Genomic DNA, 20,345 nt, shown 5'->3' with positions numbered 1-20,345 from the left:
TTGTGTGTCCATTTGCCCATGTCACATTGGAATGACTATGATTTTATCGTAGCTTAAGGTGAATTATAAAACCTTCATTATGCATTTTAAATATAACTGTCTATTCCCATAACTTGTACACATAGTACATAGTGCCTCCAGAATGCTTTCGGTGTGATCAATCAGAATACGTACAGTAATATCCAGTAAAATATAGTTTACTATGTTTTCCATCTTTGGAGTGAAAAGAGTCCAAAACTAACATCACTGGTGTTCTTAGATAACAGCGTTTACGACCCAAAGGAATGTTCACAGAACTGTGGCTCTCTCTGAATTCTAACCAAGGAGGAGAAATGAATCCTGTATTCATATATATATATATGCTATTATATATCCACTTGAGAATTGTATGAACAATGTATCTAAGTTCCCTATTTCATGAGTTGCCTTTTTGTGGTTTGGTCTATGTTTCTCGACAACTCTAATGCGATAATGTTTTAAACTTTGCCAACTAATGTTTAACCAAATCCATTTGTGGCAAGTTTGGTCTCAATAAACTCCAATCTTCATTCCCCATTTGTTAATTGACATTACATTTTGCTAAACTTGTGACACATTAGTATTATAAGAATTGTGAAGATTCTGCTCTTAAACACCGACGAAATTAGGGTTTCAAATGTCTCTCTCTTAGACAAAGAGCAATAAAAACCAAAGTCCCGCCTGTGAAATTCCAACCCTCTAATTGGCCAAGTCAACAGGAAGAGGCCGGATTTCTCCAAGGTGATAAATGACGCTTCCCCCCTCCGCTCGCTCTGTTACTTCGCCTGTCTTTGTGTCATAATGTAAGGTCTCGCCTCCGGGCGAGCTCTTCGCCTTTCTTTTATTTGTTTCTAGTTTAGTTTGTGTTTTTCAGTCTTAGATAAGTCTCCGTGTTTAATTCCAATCGACGAGTGAAAAGAACACCGCGTGACATATCTCTTCAGCAAATCCATCTACCAGGGACCTTTAAACGAGCGCGCGCTCGTTTTGAAGGAGAAACACGCGCACGTGACCACGTGGCGAGAGACGCACACACGCTTCTTCACCAGCCATGCGAAGATGTGACGTTAACTCCGCGTGATTTCCCCGTAGAGATCTTTATTTCTTTTCTTTGTTAGTCAAAGTTTTGTTTTCCGTAGTCGACTCTGTTCACTTCCACAAAGTGAAACGAACTTAGCCTAACTATTTTCCTTTGGTAATGTTACCCCAAAGACTTGGAAACTCCGTTCAACACGCGCGCCAAGCAGCACCCAGTGACGCTTCCTAAAGGACTCCGCTCACGCACGCGCAGGAATGCCGCGACACAGAGAGACCCAGAAACTTAAGTATATCTCTTTATAGAGCTTCTAAGAAGCATTAAGATGATGTTTTCGTGTTGTTACAGACAGGGGACTGTCAGGGGGAATGTTGCCAATGCTCTCTCTCTCTCTCTCTCTCTTCCTCTTCCCCTCTCACACGTGTTTCCATTGTCCACACTCTATGCATTTCTCGTTCATCGATGCCTTATCGTGTATTGTTGTTTATCATGTTTGTAAATACATATATCCCATGTAACCGTAGTAAATACATAAGTAGTTCTGCCTTATTAAATTCATTATATTCATCTGATTGATGTACTGCCTTTTTGCTCATTTTCAAGTCCCTTAAGTGCCAATTAAAAGATCTTATAGCAACAAGCTTACAAATTAAAGATACTTTAAAGAGTATGTGTTTATAGGGCAGGAAACCCAATTCTTGTGGCCACAGAATTGCTTTTCCTGAAATCCTATAAAGTAAGATGATATTGTGGAGTCCCACAAATATTAGTCTGACAATTGAGCTAATTAATTTAGCCTGTTTTGTAAGACGTGGTCCGTGTAGTTAATTGCAATCAACTTGTGGTTAACTGCAAGGATACACAGACATGCATGCAGGTAAAATGACATATCATCCCTTATCGGGAGTTTTATTAACATGTAAGACTGATCTAATCCAAACATGTATGAATACTTATTAATTACCAATTATTAATTATGATATGCAAATTCCCCACGGATTAGATCCGCCCCAGAGTCTTTACAGTATTGTTTGTTCAGTTTAATTAATTAAAAGAGCTCAAGTAACATGATTTTTTAAACATTTTGTCACAACTTCAATACTTAAGGCGAGACACGGCAGGCAAAAACATCGTTTTTTTTTCACTGGTCAATTTTGAGATTTTGGGATATTTGTCTTCAATAACATGTCTTTTTTCAGACTTGTGGTGAAAAAAAGTCCGAAATACACATTTAGGTCTTTATTTTACTACACTTTGTCTGTTTGCGACTGTAGATTTCTCATAAATTCATCAAAAGTTGTCGTTATAAATCATCCCTCTGCTCCGCGATCGTGATCTGCACCCTGTCATCACACACACCATTAGAAAGCTCTCTCTCTTCTGAACAATACTGCCGGGTCCAAATATGGTAATTTCCTTTTTTATCAGCAACCAATCATGAAACTAAAAGGGGGGGATTTAACTCTAAATGCGCAATCTTATTGGCTGGTGCTAAATCTTCAAAGCCCTTTTTCTCAAAATGACTTTTCTATCGTACTCAAAGTCCGAAATCTCCAGTTCAGTAGCACCTATATACACCAAACTTCCAAGTCTTGTACCTAGTTATATTATAAAGACATTTACAAAGGGATTTGTAAATATATTATTCCTAGCCTGATTTATATAACATTTTATTCCAAAAAACATGGAGAAAATCGTTTTTTTAAGGCTATTGGCAGTATATTCTGATTTACAGGATAACAAAAGTAGATATCCATAAATCCCTCTGTAATTTTTTCCCATCTAATATGTGAACACAATCAAAAAATAATTTTGAACCTGGCTTTATTAAATACTCAGATTTCGTTTTTTTTAAATATATGCAAATTAGCGCATATTTAATTAGATAATGCATCATTTGCATATTTAAACATTAAATTACAGAAAACTTGTATTACATTTTTTTCTCATCTTAATGTAGGTAATCAGCTGGGAAAGTTTCATGGGGATATTTGCTAGCTAAAAAAAATTATCCTATTCACCTGTAGTGTCTCGCCTTTACGGTATTCAATCAACCAAATATTTAAAACTGAGGTTCACCCAGGGGCGGAGCGGGGGGGTGGCTAATTGGGCTTAATCCCCGAATGGTTTGTCAAAAGCCCCGAATCTTTTAGATTTTTTAAAATAACTTCAACTTTGTTTAATTTCCTCTCAGAATTTCTGATGGAGCGGCAAAAAATTAAACAATGTGCGTGGTGGCGGACGGAAATGCATCGCGCATCACTCAGCTTGTTTGCCAACTGCCAATAAAAACTAACGAAGAAGAATATAAATTAATCTTCTTCGCCGTTGTCATCAGGGGTTGGCCGCTTGCGGGCTGTTGTATGTTTAAACCGGCGTCGTAGCGAGCTTACTGGCTAACCGGTTGAAGTTATTATGGACATCATAAAGTTTTTTTATACGGAACACTAACAGTAAACCTCACCGGCCGGAGAGAGATTCAGAAGCAGCGTCAGACGAACCGCGGACAAGTGTTACATGTGAATCTGCTGTTGTAGGCCTAACACTTGAGTTAAGTGATGACAACAATTCCAAGTACAGATGCATCAATATCGTCAATAAGTTATTTTTCCCCCGAAACTTTAATTTAGGAAGTAAATCTTTAATATATTCTAGATTCATTACATAAAAAGTTAAATATTTCAAAACTTTTATTGTTTTAATCATGATGATGGGCTTACAGCTCATGGAAATCAAAACTCCAGTACGCCTATCTCAAAATGTATTAGAATTTTAGAACAAAGAATTTTTTATACGACCTGACAAGATCTCTAATCAGCTAATACACTCAAAACACCTGCAAAGGTTTCCAGAGAATTCAATCTGTCAGTTTTGTTCGGGTGGTGCAGCACAATGACCTTTTCCACAATATTACATTTTTTTGAGATGCGCCTGTAATAATGTAATAAACATATTAGTATTTACATAATTAAAGGAATTGTTATGGTGAACAGTGATAATGAATAAATGGTAGCAGCAGAGTATTGCTAATTAAATGAATATCACTGTCCACAATTTTATATGTAAGCTTTTTGGGCAACGCATCATTAATTTACTGTAACATATTACACAATATCATCAATATTTAATGCAGCAATTCTGAACAAAAAGTATACATATTTAATAATAAGACACAGGTCTTTGGAACTTTTATTGCACACATGAGACTTAAATTATTCTCAGCGAGTTATGGTGGCGTTTTGGCCCCAGTCTAAAAGGGCTGCTATATAAGTTTTACACGCCACCAGATACCACTGTGTTTTACCTATTTAGGCAAACTTAAAAATAGTCAGATAATGGTTGCCTCTTTTTAGTTGCCAGGGGTGAAAATGAGTCATCCTTAACATTTTTGGTGTTTTGGATTCACTACAGCTGGAGAACAATTACATACAAAATAGGTTGTAGGCTCTACTCTGTGATTTTTTTTTTTTTTACTGAGTAGGCCTAACTATCATAATTTTCCCAGGTAGTGTATAGATTTTAGGCTTTCTAATATCTCAAACAGCCTGAAAAATAGTGCATTTAGCTGACGTAAATGGGGAAAAAATCTCCAAGGGAGTATGCCCCTGCCGGGACCGCCCCTAGGTTTGGGCTAAGCCCCGACTAATTTCTTCACGCCCTGACGTAACCTACCAATTCATAAAATTAACGGAATGCATAGCTGATATAAAAAACTGGATGACTAGTAATTTGATACAACTTAATTCTGAAAAAACAGATTCTAATTATTGGACAAAAAACTTCCTCACATACTAACCTAGAATACTGTTTAACACTTAATGGCTGCTCTTTCAAGTCTTCGTCGTTGGTTAGGAAACTGGGTGTGCTCTTTGATACCAATCTTTCATTTGAAAGTCACGTGTCTAGTATCTATAAAACGTCTCAGGTTACAACTGTAACCTATGTTCCCTGAGAACAGGGAACGAGACAATACGTCATCGACGCTATGGGGAACGCCTCAGGCGTGACAGGTGTCTGAAATCAAGTATCAACTCACAACAATCATGTTGACCGGCGACAGCCCGTGCTTCATCAGCTCGAATGATGAGCACGCAACCTGGATGTATAAAAAGGGCGCCTTGAGACCGTGACAACATCCTATCGTCTGAAGGGACTGTTGCAGGCAGGCCCCGAGGTATGGCAGGGAGACGTATTGTCTCGTTCCCTGTTCTCAGGGAACATAGGTTACAGTTGTAACCTGAGACGTTCCCTTTCGAAGGGAACTCAACAATACGTCATCGACGCTATGGGGAACGAAATACCCACGCCGCCATACTGAGGGGAGTGCATGCCCAATGGCAGTGACAACTGTCAGAACCAGTAATACAAAGGACACTAAAACCACTCACCCTAGGTCACGTTGGGCTGTCAGTGACAGCACTCCCTACCGATCATAGCCCAAGCTAATGAACCGAGAAAACTGCCAGAACATAGTTCACGGGAGGAATATCTGGGCCAGCTCAAAGGCTTAGGACCACAACTTCCAAATAGAAGGGGTCCCTTCTAGGGAGTGTGGCTAGGGGACTCAAGGGACACCCAGCCAGTCACTATTCAGGAGAGCATGCCTCCTGACATGCCACCAGGCTGGCCTGGTGATCTATCCTAAGACGCACAGTCTGGCCATTGCCTGTCTGTCCGAGACAGAGCCTCTGGAAACTGCCTTGGAAAAGGCATCCAAAACTGAAGGCCTGCAAAGCTGGCAGAAACCATTCAGTTCCGGATCACAGAGACGGGATTCCCCGGAGAGTGTGACTCAACCTCAAGAAATGACGGAAGACGTCCACTCAATCCATGGGCCTACCCAGTGTTCGTTCTGAACACTGAGAAAGAGGGATCAAAACCAGGAAGGTCTTCTGAAGCCTAAGACCTGATAACCCCCTATGTGGGGAGCTCCAGTACATGAGGGCTCATATCAGGAAGGCCGGTGAGGCCTGAAACCTGACGACCACAGCATGTGGAAGTACATACTCAGGAAGGCCCATGCGGCCTGTAACCCGGCGACCACAGTATGTGGGAGCTCATATTCAGGAAGGCCGGATGAGGCCTGTAACCTGGTGACCACAGTATGTGGGAGCTTATATCCAGGAAGGCCGGGTGAGGCCTGTAACCTGGCGACCACAGTATGTGGGAGCTCATATTCAGGAAGGCCGGGTGAGGCCTGTAACCTGGCGACCACAGTATGTGGGAGCTCATATTCAGGAAGGCCGGGTGAGGCCTGTAACCTGGCGACCACAGTATGTGGGAGCTCATACCTGACAACCACACCATGTGGGGCTACTTCCAGAAAGGCCATAAATATGGATTTTTAGAAAGTACATGAAACAAAAGTGCATGAACTTAGCCATTCTGAGTCCAGGAAGGCCTGGATCAAAAGTGGAAGTTAGCTAGAGAAAGGCGTCTGTCGTAGCATACTTTGATGACAGGACGCATCTAGAGTGGGACCCAAGGTGAAAGACCGGGGTCTAGCCACATAGGAAGGGACTGAAGTGTACAGCGCACGACCCTTACCATAAGAAATGGATTTTAGGAAGTACACAAGACGTTTCGTCGTGTGACTTACCATATGTATGGGTTTATTTAGAAGGTACGGAGCGTACAAAGAAAATAGATGAAGTAAATGTGCATGTACTTCATCACTCTAAATTCAGGTTTTGAGGCCTGAATTTACCCATGATCAGGAAGGCCAGATGAGGCCTGTAACCTGATAGTCATAGTGGGTGGGAGCTCACATTCAGGAAGGCCTGATGAGGCCTGACATGTGAAAGCTCACAACTACACCCTAGCGACCACAGTGAGTGGGAGTTCACATTCAGGAAGGCCTGGTGAGGCCTGTAACCTGGCGACCACAATATGTGGGAGCTCATAACCAGGAAGGCCGGGTGAGGCCTGTAACCTGGCGACCACAGCATGTGGGAGCTCACACCCAGGAAGGCCTAAGAGGCCTAAAAACCTGGTGACCACAGTGTGTGGGAACCCACATTCAGGAAGGCCGGATGAGGCCTGTAACCTGACCTGTAGAAGCTCATGGGGGCTCACACTCAGGAAGGCAGGGTGAGGCCTGTAACCTGGCGACCACAGTATGTGGGAGCTTATATCCAGGAAGGCCGGGTGAGGCCTGTAACCTGGCGACCACAGTATGTGGGAGCTCACATTCAGGAAAGCCGGGTGAGGCCTGTAACCTGGCGACCACAGTAGGTGGGAGCTCATATCAGGAAGGCCAGAGAGGCCTATAACCTGGCGACCACAGTAGGTCGTACTCAGGAAGGCCGGTGAGGCCTGTAACCTGGCAACCACAGTATGTGGGAGCTCATATTCAGGAAGGCCGGGTGAGGCCTGTAACCTGGCGACCACAGTATGTGGGAGCTTATATCCAGGAAGGCCGGGTGAGGCCTGTAACCTGGCGACCACAGTATGTGGGAGCTCACATTCAGGAAGGCCGGGTGAGGCCTGTAACCTGGTGACCACAGTAGGTGGGAGCTCATATCAGGAAGGCCAGAGAGGCCTATAACCTGGCGACCACAGTAGGTCGTACTCAGGAAGGCCGGTGAGGCCTGTAACCTGGCGACCACAGTATGTGGGAGCTCATATTCAGGAAGGCCGGGTGAGGCCTGTAACCTGGTGACCACAGTATGTGGGAGCCCATATTCAGGAAGGCCAGGTGAGGCCTGTAACCTGGCGACCACATTAGGTGGGAGCTCATCCACAGTGCGTGGGAGCTCATAACCAGGAAGGCCGGATGAGGCCTGTAACCTGGCGACCACAGTATGTGGGAGCCCATAACCAGGAAGGCCGGCTGGGGCCTGTCACCTGCCACAGAATGTGCCGGGCCACAGTATCTGGGAGCTCACATTCAGGGAGGCCGTGTGAGGCCTGTGACCTGACATGTAGAAGCCCATCACCAGGAAGGCCGGTGAGGCCCGTAACCTGGCAACCACAGTATGTGGGAGCTCACACTCAGGAAGGCCGGGTGAGGCCTGTAACCTGGTGACCACAGTTTGTGGGAACTCACATTCAGGGAGGACGGGAGAGGCCTGCAACCTGACATGTAGAAGCCCATCACCAGGAAGGCCGGTGAGGCCTGTCACCTGGCGACCACAGTGTGTGGGAGCTCATAACCAGGAAGGCCGGATGAGGCCTGTAACCTGGCGACCACAGTGTGTGGGAGCTCATAACCAGGAAGGCCGGATGAGGCCTGTAACCTGGCGACCACAGTATGTGGGAGCTCACACTCAGGGAGGCCGGGTGAGGCCTACAACCTGACAACCACAGTTTGTGGGAGCTCACGTTCAGGGAGGCCGGGTGAGGCCAGCAACCTGACAACCACAGTATGTGGGAGCTCACATTCAGGGAGGCCGGGTGAGGCCTGCAACCTGACAACCACAGTATGTGGGAGCTCACATTCAGGAAGGCCGGGTAAGGCCTGTAACCTGACATGTGGAAGCTCATAACCCGGAAGGCCTGGCGAGGCCTGTAACCTGGCGACCACAGTGTGTGGGAGCTCGACTCACAACCTTGCTTACCAAACATGTCCCCGGCTCTGTACAGGAGGCGAGTTCTGAAAAAGAAGAGAAAAATGTTATTTGCGCAAAAGAACATTTTCACTCAGCATAAAACCTGCAGCATGCGAAATGAGGCACACCGGGAGTCAGAAACTCAGTAACCCCCTCTTTCTTTTCTTTGTTTTTTTTTACTGTTTCACAAGTAAAGGTAAGGCGCTCCTATCAACCAAGCTGAAGCGGGCCATCAGAGAATTCATGTGCTCATCATGGGCCCCGCCCCAGGACTGATGTACGAGGAGCCTGGGAGCGATGGTGGATAGGAAACAAGATCCAGGGAGGTTAACGTTTGGTCTGAGAACGTTTGCTCTGGATCACCTCCCTGAGATCGTGCCTCACGCGGGAGTTACGCCTCCTGCGCGCCCTGCTCCCTCTGCTAGGAGGATGGGGCGCGCGGGAAGCGACACTGGCCTTCTGGGCCTGTCTGTGATCCTCAGACCACGACGGACCAGGCCCTCCCACCTGCCTGGGCTGGGCCGAGGACCTCCGCGGTATGCAGCTCTTAAACGCCGCAGAGCGCGTCCTCGCCTCCCTGAATTTATCGACCACCGTGTCGATAGAAGGTCCGAAAAGCTCGGAAGGCGAAACCGGCGAATCGAGGAGAAAGGTCTTTTCTTTCTCCCCGATGTCAGCCTGGTTGAGCCACAGATGCCTCTCCGTGGCCACCATAGTCGCCATCGAACGACCGATGGAGGCAGCAGACTGTTTGGTGGCCCGGAGAGACAAATCCGTGGTGCGGCGCAGCTCTGCGACCGCGTCAGGGGACAGACCGGCCCCCTGATCGAGGTCCCGCAGCAGGTCGGCCTGGTAGGCCTGAAGGACCGCGAGGGTGTGCAGAACCGCTCCTGCCTGACCTGCTGCTGTGTACGCTCTGCCATTCAAGCGTGATGTAGTCTTAAGCGGCTTGGATGGCAGGGACGGAGCTCCTAGTGACGAAGACCGACCAGAGGCGAGATAGTTGGCCAACGTCTCGTCCACTGGTGGCATCGACACATACCCGTGCTCCGCGGCCCCATCCACAGCAGCGAAATTATTCCGCTGATGCAGATGAAGACGCGCAGAGAACAGGTTCTTCCATGCCTTCTCGATCTCAGAGTGGAGATCAGGAAGGAATGGAAGGCTCGTCCGGGCTGGTGGTTTATGGGAAGGGAGGAACCGATCGTCCAAAATACCACGAGCAGGTTCCTCCCGGACGCGCCTCCACTGTAGCTGTAATCTGTTGGTGGCGCGCCCCATAACATCCACCAACTCAGCGTACACTGGGCAGGAGGGCTGAGATGGTTCAGTCTCAACCAGACTGACATCATCAGCAGCCAACTCCTGCCCGGCCCGAAGAGAACCGGTTACAGATCCATCAGAAAGAGAAAGAACCTCTTCAACATCGACCTGTAACTCACCCTCGTCAGCTGGCAGATCATCCGCGAGGTTAACGCCCCTCTCCAGACGATCTGCCAGCTCCATCTGAGAGCCCCACGAGCTCACGCGCCGCTGAGCCTCAGCCCGAGCGGGACCAACACCGCGGGGTTCAGATGCCGCGCCCACTTCCCTCGAGAAGTGGGACAGAAGAGAACGGAGCGTTTTCAGAGAAAAACGCTCACAGTTTGCGCAGGAAGCTCCCTCGAGAACTTCCCGCGCATGCTCTTCTCCCAGGCAGAAAACGCACAGATCGTGTGAATCCTCCGGTGTCAAATATCTGGGACACGGGGCGGCACATTTGCGGGAAGTATTTCTCCCCTTCTCTGCACGCTTCATTTTTGTTGACTACTCAAAAACAGACAAACAGTCCCTGAAGACGAAAAGGATGTTGTCACGGTCTCAAGGCGCCCTTTTTATACATCCAGGTTGCGTGCTCATCATTCGAGCTGATGAAGCACGGGCTGTCGCCGGTCAACATGATTGTTGTGAGTTGATACTTGATTTCAGACACCTGTCACGCCTGAGGCGTTCCCCATAGCGTCGAAGACGTATTGTTGAGTTCCCTTCGAAAGGGAACCGCATTTTTCCATCTTAAAAATATGTTTAAATTACATCATATGCTCTCAATGACAAATGCGGAACAGTTAGTTGATGCGTTCATGACATCAAGGCTAGATTATTGTAATGCTATTATGGGTGGTTAGGAGGTAAATAAAATCAAAGGTGCCTTTTACCCCGGTGAGCCTTTAGCCCTGACAACACATACTATTACACATACTCCTAGAACTAAGAAAGAATTAAAAAAAAAAAAATTATTTCCTTTATTTTGAACTCTCTTTTTTGTCATTGATTTTTTGCAAACTCACTTTATCATGGTGACAAAATCCACAGGAAACACCCCAGTCTTTAGCACATGAACTGATGTCCTATATGTCCTCTACTTTCCCTCCGATCCTCTCAAACCTGCTATCGCACTCTACACACATATTTCACACCCACCACTTTCCTTTTTTTTAATGAAAGACGGATGTAAGTATCCCAGAACAACTCTCAGTGAGGTGCATTAGTCATGCTTTGATTAATCGTTATTATATGGCTTAATTAAAAGGAGCAGAGTGTAAGTGAGCAATTACATCAGACTGCTCCTCCTCAGACTGTCATCTTTACCATTCTCTCACTACCTCACAATACCCTCATTACGATAGTTCCACGTTTGGTCATTTTTCTTCTTTCCCCTAATAACTTATTATTTTTTCCTCTGTCAGCGCTGTGGGAATTGCAGAAGCAGCTTTTACCCAGGCCAGTCTGAGAGTATAAGACAGTGTGCTCAGGGTCAAAGATGAAGAAGGGCCAGGGCATTTGCCCAGCCCCTCATGGCATGGGAGAAGGGCTCCTAATATTTGTCAACTGGCCTGCTGTATAGCTTTATGTTTTCACATGTCACATAAGCAAACAGAATGTAATATAAATATAATGTGGAGAAAAAAATGAACTATTTTAAATAAATATATATATAAATAAATAAGTTCAAATCTCTGTGGAATTAGTGGAATTCAGTTAATGAAATGCTAATGCATTTCAAAGCTATGCTTTGAAGCATAAATTATAGGTTTTAAGTGAGTTACATTTTGCAGATAAAAAAAATAATATTTTTTAAACAAACATTTTATATAAATATTGTTCTTTTGAACTTTATATTCATCAAAGAATCCTGAAAAAAATGTTTCGTGGTTTCCACAAAATATTAAGCAACACAACTGTTTTCAACATTGGTAATAATATGAAATGTTTCTTGAGCAGCAAATCATCATATTAGAATGATTTCTGAAGGATCATGTGATTCTGAAGACTGGAGTAATGATGCTGAAAATTCAACTTTGACATCACAGGAATACATTACATTTTGAAAAATGTTAAATTCTACTAATATATGTATAATAATTCTTGGTTAGACTTTAAAAACATTTAAAAATCTTACTGAACCCTTACTTTTGAATGGTAGAGTATATATAAAAATAGCATAATATTTAGCTGTCATTAGACATTAGTTCACAAATCTGTCATCATTTATTTACCATCAAGTCATTCCAAACCTGTATGAATTTCTTTCTTCTGTGGAACATAAAATATATTTTAAAGAACATTGGGCTCCAAATAACACTGAATCCCATCAGTGGCGGCTTTTGTATTTTAAAGTAGAGGAAGTGCATTAATTGTAGTGGTCTGGGGATCCTCTCCCAATTATTTATTGTTATTATTATTATTAACTGCATGGAATTATAAAAATGCACGAACATAGATGTTCACTCCCACCTATCCTTCTGTCCTTTAAATGTCCGTGTTAAAAGAGCGCGTTCGGCCGTTTGGGGAAGCTGAATGCTGTAGCCTATTAGCCTATCAACTTTGATGTGGGGTCTTTGTTTGTTTTTAATTTGTAGCTGCTACTCGGATCTTGGAAAATTTGTTTGCGATCAAATATTTAATATCTATACTCTCCAAAATTAAAGTAGTTTGCTAGATTATCATTGAAAGAAGTTTAAACTAATATTATGTAATTTACCTCTCTACGATGATGGTTGATACGGGTTATATAGCAAGGGAGGCTAGCCTCCTCTGCGTTGTATTTTTTCTCAACACTCAAACCACTAATTTTTTTTTACCAACGGAGCGAGATGTCTCTGGTTATGAATTTGCCTCCCCTCCCCTTCCCTATCCCCTCAGACTCGCCTTAGTACAGTTTTCCGAACAGCAGACTCGGGATGTTCAAGCAACAGCAGTGGTGGTTCTAACTTCATTAATATTTTATGGTGTTACAATGGCGAAATTACATGATTCTGAGACATGAAATGAAAAATTGGGCATTTTATTAACATTAAATAGTCCTTCTCCCATATTCCACCTCAAAATTTGGGGTAGGCTGTGCCTCCTTTGAGGAGCCGCCAGTACTAACCAACAGAAACCAATCAGAACCAACATGGAAATTAAGAGTGTGTGAATCACAGTGGTGTATGACAGGTCAGCAGGTCGCATCATGACAGGTGTTTCATTATCGTAAAAAAGTACAGTATGGATTCTGGCATATGTTGTCATGTTACATAAGCAGAATTCATATAGCTATAGTTAAATGTGCAGTTTAATCAAGGGTAGCCTAAATACTGCGTAACTGGTTTAAGTAGTTCGGTGGAGTCTCATGTAGTGAAGAAGTAATGACATGGGGAATACAGTTGTCCACAAGGATTTAGCGCAAATGAGTGGAATTGGTAAAAGTAGCAGATGGCTCACACTGTAGGTGCATAAGCAATGGAAAACATAAAGGTTAGCAAAAAGAGAAGGAGAGGAGAGAGTGAAGTGATCATGATGAATGGAGCAGGCAGTAAAGGAGAACACTCCTGAACCCTGGAGAATGTATTCTGATGCATCTCAGGTCTCCAGACTGTTTTTCTCACGTACACCACTGAATTAAAAACACTGAGATGGAGCGAAACCAATATTTATAAGCACAGTGCACAGCTTCAGGCGTGAGATAAGAATTTTTTTTCTGGAGAGTGTGATAAAGACCCTTTCGTTTTCTGGATGGGCAGTGTGGAGTTAATTTCAGCTGATAGAGCTAATTAATTGCCATTCTGTTAGCATCATTAGCATACGTGTGGGTGAGGGCCCATGCTAATCATCCAGTTCCTTGCATATCTCTGTGGACTTAACCAAATGATTCTCTCCATGAAGAGTTTTGTTTTTATCAAGTTATTTGTGACTGGGTTGTCACGAGCATTAAAAGTGCCTCATTAAGGCAGTTCAGTGTTTCTGTCTCCAATTTCCTTTGCTTTGTCTCCGTCTGTCGCATCCTATTTACTGTCGGTCTGAACTACAGATTTTTGTATTTTGTATGACCATGATGTATTTCTCTAGCAGATAGTAAAAGCTTTATTAAGGACTCCACTTTGCATTTATCCTCATAATCTGCAATTATGTTGTCAGGGAAACTGCAATTGTGAAGTGGCACATCAAAGGATACATGTGGAGCGGTCATGTCATGGGCCTGTTGGTAGGAAGGTCATTTGAGAGCACCTTGGGTGAAGCATCCATGCATAAAAGACTAAATTGAAATGCAAAAATAAATCTTATGAAGAGACATATTTTTCTAAACATATAATGTCTCCCAAGTTGAATGAGGTCCAAATCTGTTTCCAGCTGTAGGATTTTAAAAGCTGTGCACCTGGTGAGGATGTTGAACGTGACAGAGGAATGTGGCAGTGAGGAGGAAATGGACAGATGGTGGAAGACATTCTTAGAAAGAGTAGGAAAGAAAAGCAACCACAGATATATGGATGGATGGATAAATAGATGGATAAATTGATATATGCTGTAGATGGATAGATGTAAAGTCTCACAGTCCTTTTTAATATTTCCCAGCAAAGAATGCTTAAGCACAATACAAGCCATGAAAGACATATCCAATTATATGCAATTTCTCCAAGGATCATTTTATTATTATTATTATTATTATTACAGGCAGTCAAAATTAGCCTGGTCCTTCCAGACTCTCATACATTTCATTTGTACAGAGAGTCTGGCCACTCTCCATCGACAAGCGTTAACAAATTTCTTTTGAAATGCTGAAAAACATATTCGGTTACGTACGTAACCTCTGTTCTCTCTAGAAGAGGGAACGAGTATTGCGTAAGTTGCTTATGCTACGGGTAAAGTCATCTTTCCTCGAGATATGAAGCCAAAAAATTATCCTTAATTTTGCATTTATTGTTAACGCAGTGCAGCAGCCAGCAGACCTAGAGCAGGCTGTCTAGCGTGCTCATTGGCTGCCCTGCGGCAACTGCAGCAGCCTTCCACTGAGCCTGGAGTAACGTCGCGCCCTTTACGCGTCACTGCCTGCCAGAATGGGTGTGGCATAGCGTATAACAGTACGGCTCGGAGGCTGCCTCTCTGGTCTTCATCAACTGAAGCGAAAGTCGCTCGTGGCGCGAGCACGGCAGGTTACGCAATACTCGTTCCCTCTTCTAGAGAGAACCGAGGTTACGTACGTAACCGAGTACGTTCTCTTACGAGAGGTTCTCTCGTATTGCGTAAGTTGCTTACGCTACGGGAACCCTTTGTCAACGCCGTGCGCGCCAAGCATCCACTACATGAATCCCAGGGAATTCGGGGAACATAGATAAGTGGGAATAAGGTGGCCAGCAACGCGGGCCAGCACATATACATAAGCACTCATAGGGAATACAGAGCGACGCTGCCGGTCTATATAAAGCATATCAACCCATATAGTGCAGCTCAACCAGGAGAGCTCAGTCACGTGAGAGTAGTCTGCGCACGATCAGATCTGGGCAGAACGTACAACCCACTCATACTTACAGAAGTCTAGCCTGCAAGGCGGTAACTTCCAGGTTATAAAACCTAACAAATGTGGACGGGGAGGCCCAGCCCGCCGCCTCACAAATGTCATGAATGGAAATCCCGCTGGACCAAGCCCATGACGCTGGACCTGATGTCCAAGGGGCATTGCAGACCTGTAGACACATAAGCATTCGCTATAGCGTCCACTATCCATCTGGACAGACTCTGTTTCGAGGCGGCGAGACCCTTGGTGCGCCCACCAAACGAAACAAAGAGCTGCTCCGAGCGGCTAAAGGGGGCGGAGCGCGTAATGTAAGCTCTCAGCGCCCTGACAGGGCAGAGGAGACTAACACCGCTCTCATTATCGGATGCTGGCAGAGCCGATAGAGACATGACCTGCGCTCTGAAGGGAGTGCCCAGCACCTTAGGGACATAGCCATGTCTAGGTTTGAGGATGACTTTAGAGTCATTTGCCCAAATTCAAGACACACAGTGGATAGCGCGTGTAAATCCCCCACACGTTTAACTGATGACAGAGATGTCAGAAAAACGGTTTTGAGCGATAGGTACTTTAGGTCCACAGAATCTAGCGGTTAAAAGGGGTATGCTTTCAGGGCCTCTGGGACCAAAGACAGATCCCATATAGGAACCGACGGGGGTCGCGGGGGGTTCATCCTCCTGGCTCCTCTAAGGAAGCGGTTGACCAGCTCGTTCCTTCCTATTGACTGGCCTCACATCGACTCAGCAAACTTTGCGACGGCCGCCACATATACTTTAAGCGTGGAGGGGGACCTGCCCCTGTCCAAAAGCTCTTGAAGGAAGCTTAGCAACCACGATAGCCCACACGTTCATGGCTCCAGATCTCTGTCGTGAACACCATTTGGAGAACACAGACCATTTAGACGCATAGAGCCGCCTCGTAGAGGGAGCTCTGGACTGCGTGATCGTGTTCATAACTCCTTCTGGCAAGACAACGGGTATCCGTTGATTAACCATACGTGCAGAGACCAGCGCTCTGGATGGGGATCCCAGATTGAGCCGCGGGCTTGAGAGAGGAGATCTCTCCTCACCGGAATCGGCCAAGGGGCTGTACGTGACAGCCGCGTCAGCTCCCGGAACCAGACTTGGTTCTCCCATTGCGGGGCTATAAGGAGCACCGAGGGGCGCTTTCCCTGATTCTCTTGATTACCTGTGGCAACAGTGAGACCGGAGGGAAAGCATAAAGTGGGCGGCTGATTTGGGCCAGCGCGTCCTCGTTCTTTGAAAAGAACATCCGGCAGTGAGCGTTGTCTTTTGACACAAACAGGTCGACTTCCGCTTTGCCGAAAAGGCACCATAGCAACCGGACTGTCTGGGGGTGCAGAGACCGTTCCCCTGGGGGAACGTTGTCTCTGGACAGTCTGTCTGGTCCGTCGTTCAGATGGCATGGCACATGCGCAGCTCTCAGCGAGCGCAGTAAGTGCTGAGACCATACGAGGAGGCATTCCGTCAGATTGCAGAGATTCCTGGATCTGACACCGCCCTGTCGGTTCACATAGGACACCACTGATGTGTTGTCCGATCGGACTAGAACGTGGTGGTCTCGTATGAACGGGAGGAAGCGTTTCAGCGTGTTCTCGACCGCTATCATCTCCAGACAATTTATATGAAGGTGTTTCTCTCGGGCTGACCACAAGCCAAAGACCAGTCTGCCCTCGAAAAGAGCGCCCCAACCTAAGTTGGAGGCGTTCGTCGAGATGACCTTTCGGTATGAGACAGCCCCCATCATCACTCCCTGCTGGTACCAGTCGGCCGCTAACCAGGGCTGCAGAGCTGAAACACAGCTCTGAGTCACTCTGATTTATCTGCAGCCGGACGCCCAAGCCCGGTGAGGCACCCGAGCGTTCAACCAGCATTGTAGCGGGTGCATGCGCAGTAGGCCCAGCTGGAGCACCGCTGCAGCTGATGCCATACAGCCCAGCATCCTCTGAAACATTTTCAGAGAAGCGACGCTGCCCTTCTGGAAAGATGCGGCTAGGTGTTGAACAGAGTCCAGCTCTATCCCCAGAAAAGAAACTGACTGACTGGGCAGTAATGAGCTCTTGGTCCAGTTGACTGTAAGACCCAGGCTTTCCAGATGACTGAGGAGCACTTTTCTGTGAGATAAGAGTTCTATCTCTGACTGTGCCAGAATCAGCCAATCGTCCAAATAATTCATAATCCGAATGCCCTAATTTCTCAAGGGGGTTGGTGCCGCGTCCATGCACTTCGTAAATGTATGGGGTGCTATAGACAGGCAGAACGGCAGGACGGTGTATTGATATACCTGACCGTCGAAGACGAATCTCAAGAATAAACTGTGACGGGGTATTATCTGAATCTATCTATCTGAAGAGTAGGCATCTTTCAGATCGAGAGAGATAAACCAGTCCCTCGGGTGAATTTGCGCGAGAATTTGTCTGGTCATGAGCATTTTGAACGGTCTTCTCATGAGAGCTTTGTTCAAATATCTCAGATCTAATATAGGTCTGAGAGCTCCGTCCTTCTTGGGCACGAGAAAATAACGGCTGTAAAAGCCTGATTCGCTCAGAGAAGGATGTACCGGTTCTATGGCCCCTTTGCACAGCAGCTTGGCTATTTCTGAGCGAAGTAGATGTTCTACTTCCACTTTCACTTTCGTCTCGGTCTGTGCTCGAAAGCGCGGGGGACGGCGAGCGAACTGTAGTGAATAGCCTTGTCTTATTCTGCTTAGCACCCACTCTGATATCCCTGGAATCGCTTCCCATGTTTTTACATGTACAGCTAGGGGCAGAATGGCCTCCGGGTTCCGATCGCCGCACTTCGTGGGCTCGGGAAACTGAACCGGAGGTATGGGCGCGGCGCGCGAGCCCTCGGTGCTAGAATACGGCGGCTCACTGCCAGCAGTGGCTGGGCGTTTCATATGTGACGTCCCGATTGCGTTGAATGGGGAGCGTTTTTTGATCACTTTGTGATGCGCGAGCGGCGCCCTGGGCGAACTGTTTGTTAGTAAGCGTGAGCGCTCGTGAGCGGGCATGTAACTTACATTTATATGTGATGTCCCGATTGCTTTGAATGGGGAACGTTTTGTGAAAACTTTGTGAAGCGCGAGCGGCGCCTGGGGCGAGATGTGTTTTTGTAAGCGTGAGTGCTCGTGAGCGGGCACATAACTTACATTCATAACTTGGCCGATATGAGGCTGCTTTGGCCGTGCAACAGAGCCGACAGAGGGTAGTCGTGGGTATGTAGTCGTGGGCACGTTTCCTACATAAAGCGGCATTCGCCAGCTTTATGAGAGTGGGCTCTGTGAGAGTGAGAGACATGGGGGGTATAGTGCTTGTGTGTAGGAGTGAACACTGAGATGTGGGCACATTTTCTACACTTATGACACCATCGGCCTGAGCCGGATAACCAGACATTATACCCTTTTTTAGATTTCTCTGGGTCGCCGTAAAAACGGTGGTTGTGTGCAGGCGAGCGGGTTGTATCACCGGCTCATTGGCTTCCAAATACATCTCTGCAGTAGCCTTTACTAAGGGGACTGACAGGGCAAAAAGCTTTGACGGTGGTCCGGCCTTTGCGTGCTCAGGCTTCAACGAGATCTTAGGTCGAGGTCTCCGCGGTGGAGGTGGCCTGTGGTGGCTGGATGAGCGCGATCTAGGGCGGCTGCCCTGTCGTCGCTGCGAAGTTTGCGGCTGAGCTGGATGCTGTGCAGTGCTTTCCGCAGGAAGCTGGCAAGTGAGCGGCCTGCAGCTGAGCTGGGGTGTCGAGCAAGAAAGAGATTCATGGCCTGCTCACTGAGGAGATCGGCCTGAAGGATCTGGAGAACAGCCATAGAATGCAGGGGAGACGCGGCCTGTCCGGCGGCTGAGAATGCGTGGCCGACAAGGGCTGACATGGTCCTGCAGGCTTTGGACGGGAGGGCAGACTTTGAGCACCATCTTGCAGAGGGTGGTCAAAGGTGCGCTGCTGCCGCCTCCTCCACTGGGGGGATAGATTTATACCCCTTCTCGGCGGCGGCGTCCAGTTGGGAGAGTGTTGAGGATATATGTGAGTGGAGCCTCGCGGAGAATGGTGCATTCCACGATTTAGCGAGCTCTGTCCGAAGCCAGGATGGAACAGCTGTCACCCGCGGCATCTCGTGAAGCCGGCAGCTGCGCGTCCGTGAGAGGCGGAGAAGGGGATAGAGAAGCTCGAGGGAGGGGCTCCAGCCAGCGTTTCACTGTTGCCTCAGGCTCCGGCGGCCTCTGAGAACGGCGCTTCTTCTTACGCGGTCCAGAAGAGGGCGGAGTGACAGCATCTCTGTTGAAGACTTCGAGTCGAGCCCGCAGGGTCGACATCGGAAGCTCTTCACAGTAGACGCAGTCTCTCCCGTCGAAAGAGAGAGGGCTGCATGGTCTGGGCCCAGGCAGAGAGCGCAGATCACATGGCGGTCTCCGACGCTGACCGTGGCTCGGCACAAGCCGCAGGAAGTGCGGGATTTTTACAAAATTTTGTTTGCATTTGTTTGCATTTTGACAAAAACGCCTCGTGCTCTTTTAGAAAGTGAGTGTCGCGGTGGCGAACACACACAGCAATGCAAAGGAGCAAAGGATACTCGTCGCTGGATAGCGTAGCGGGCATGGAAGGCTGAAGGCGGTGAAGGCGACCGGCTTCCTCAGGCGCTTTCCTCTGCTTGCAGTCGCTGGTTTCAACGGCGGCGGCTTCTCTCAGGATCCAGCGATGCGGAGAGCTTCGCGGAAGAGATGAAAATTAGAGAGGCAGCCTCCGAGCCGTACTGTTATATGCTAAGCCACACCCATTCTGAGGGTGTAGAGAGCGCGACGTCACGCCAGGCTCAGTGGAAGGCTGCTGCAGTTGCCGCAGGGCAGCCAATGAGCACGCTAGACAGCCTTCTCTAGGTCTGCTGGCTGCTGCACTGCGTTGACAATAAATAC

The sequence above is a fragment of the Siphateles boraxobius genome, unplaced genomic scaffold (assembly GCF_051911475.1).
Source record: "Siphateles boraxobius isolate OS27281-9 unplaced genomic scaffold, OSU_SipBor_1 68, whole genome shotgun sequence".
Classification (NCBI taxonomy): Eukaryota; Metazoa; Chordata; class Actinopteri; order Cypriniformes; family Leuciscidae; genus Siphateles; species Siphateles boraxobius.
The sequence above is the reverse complement of the archived record's forward strand: the minus strand, read 5'-3'. Positions refer to the sequence as shown.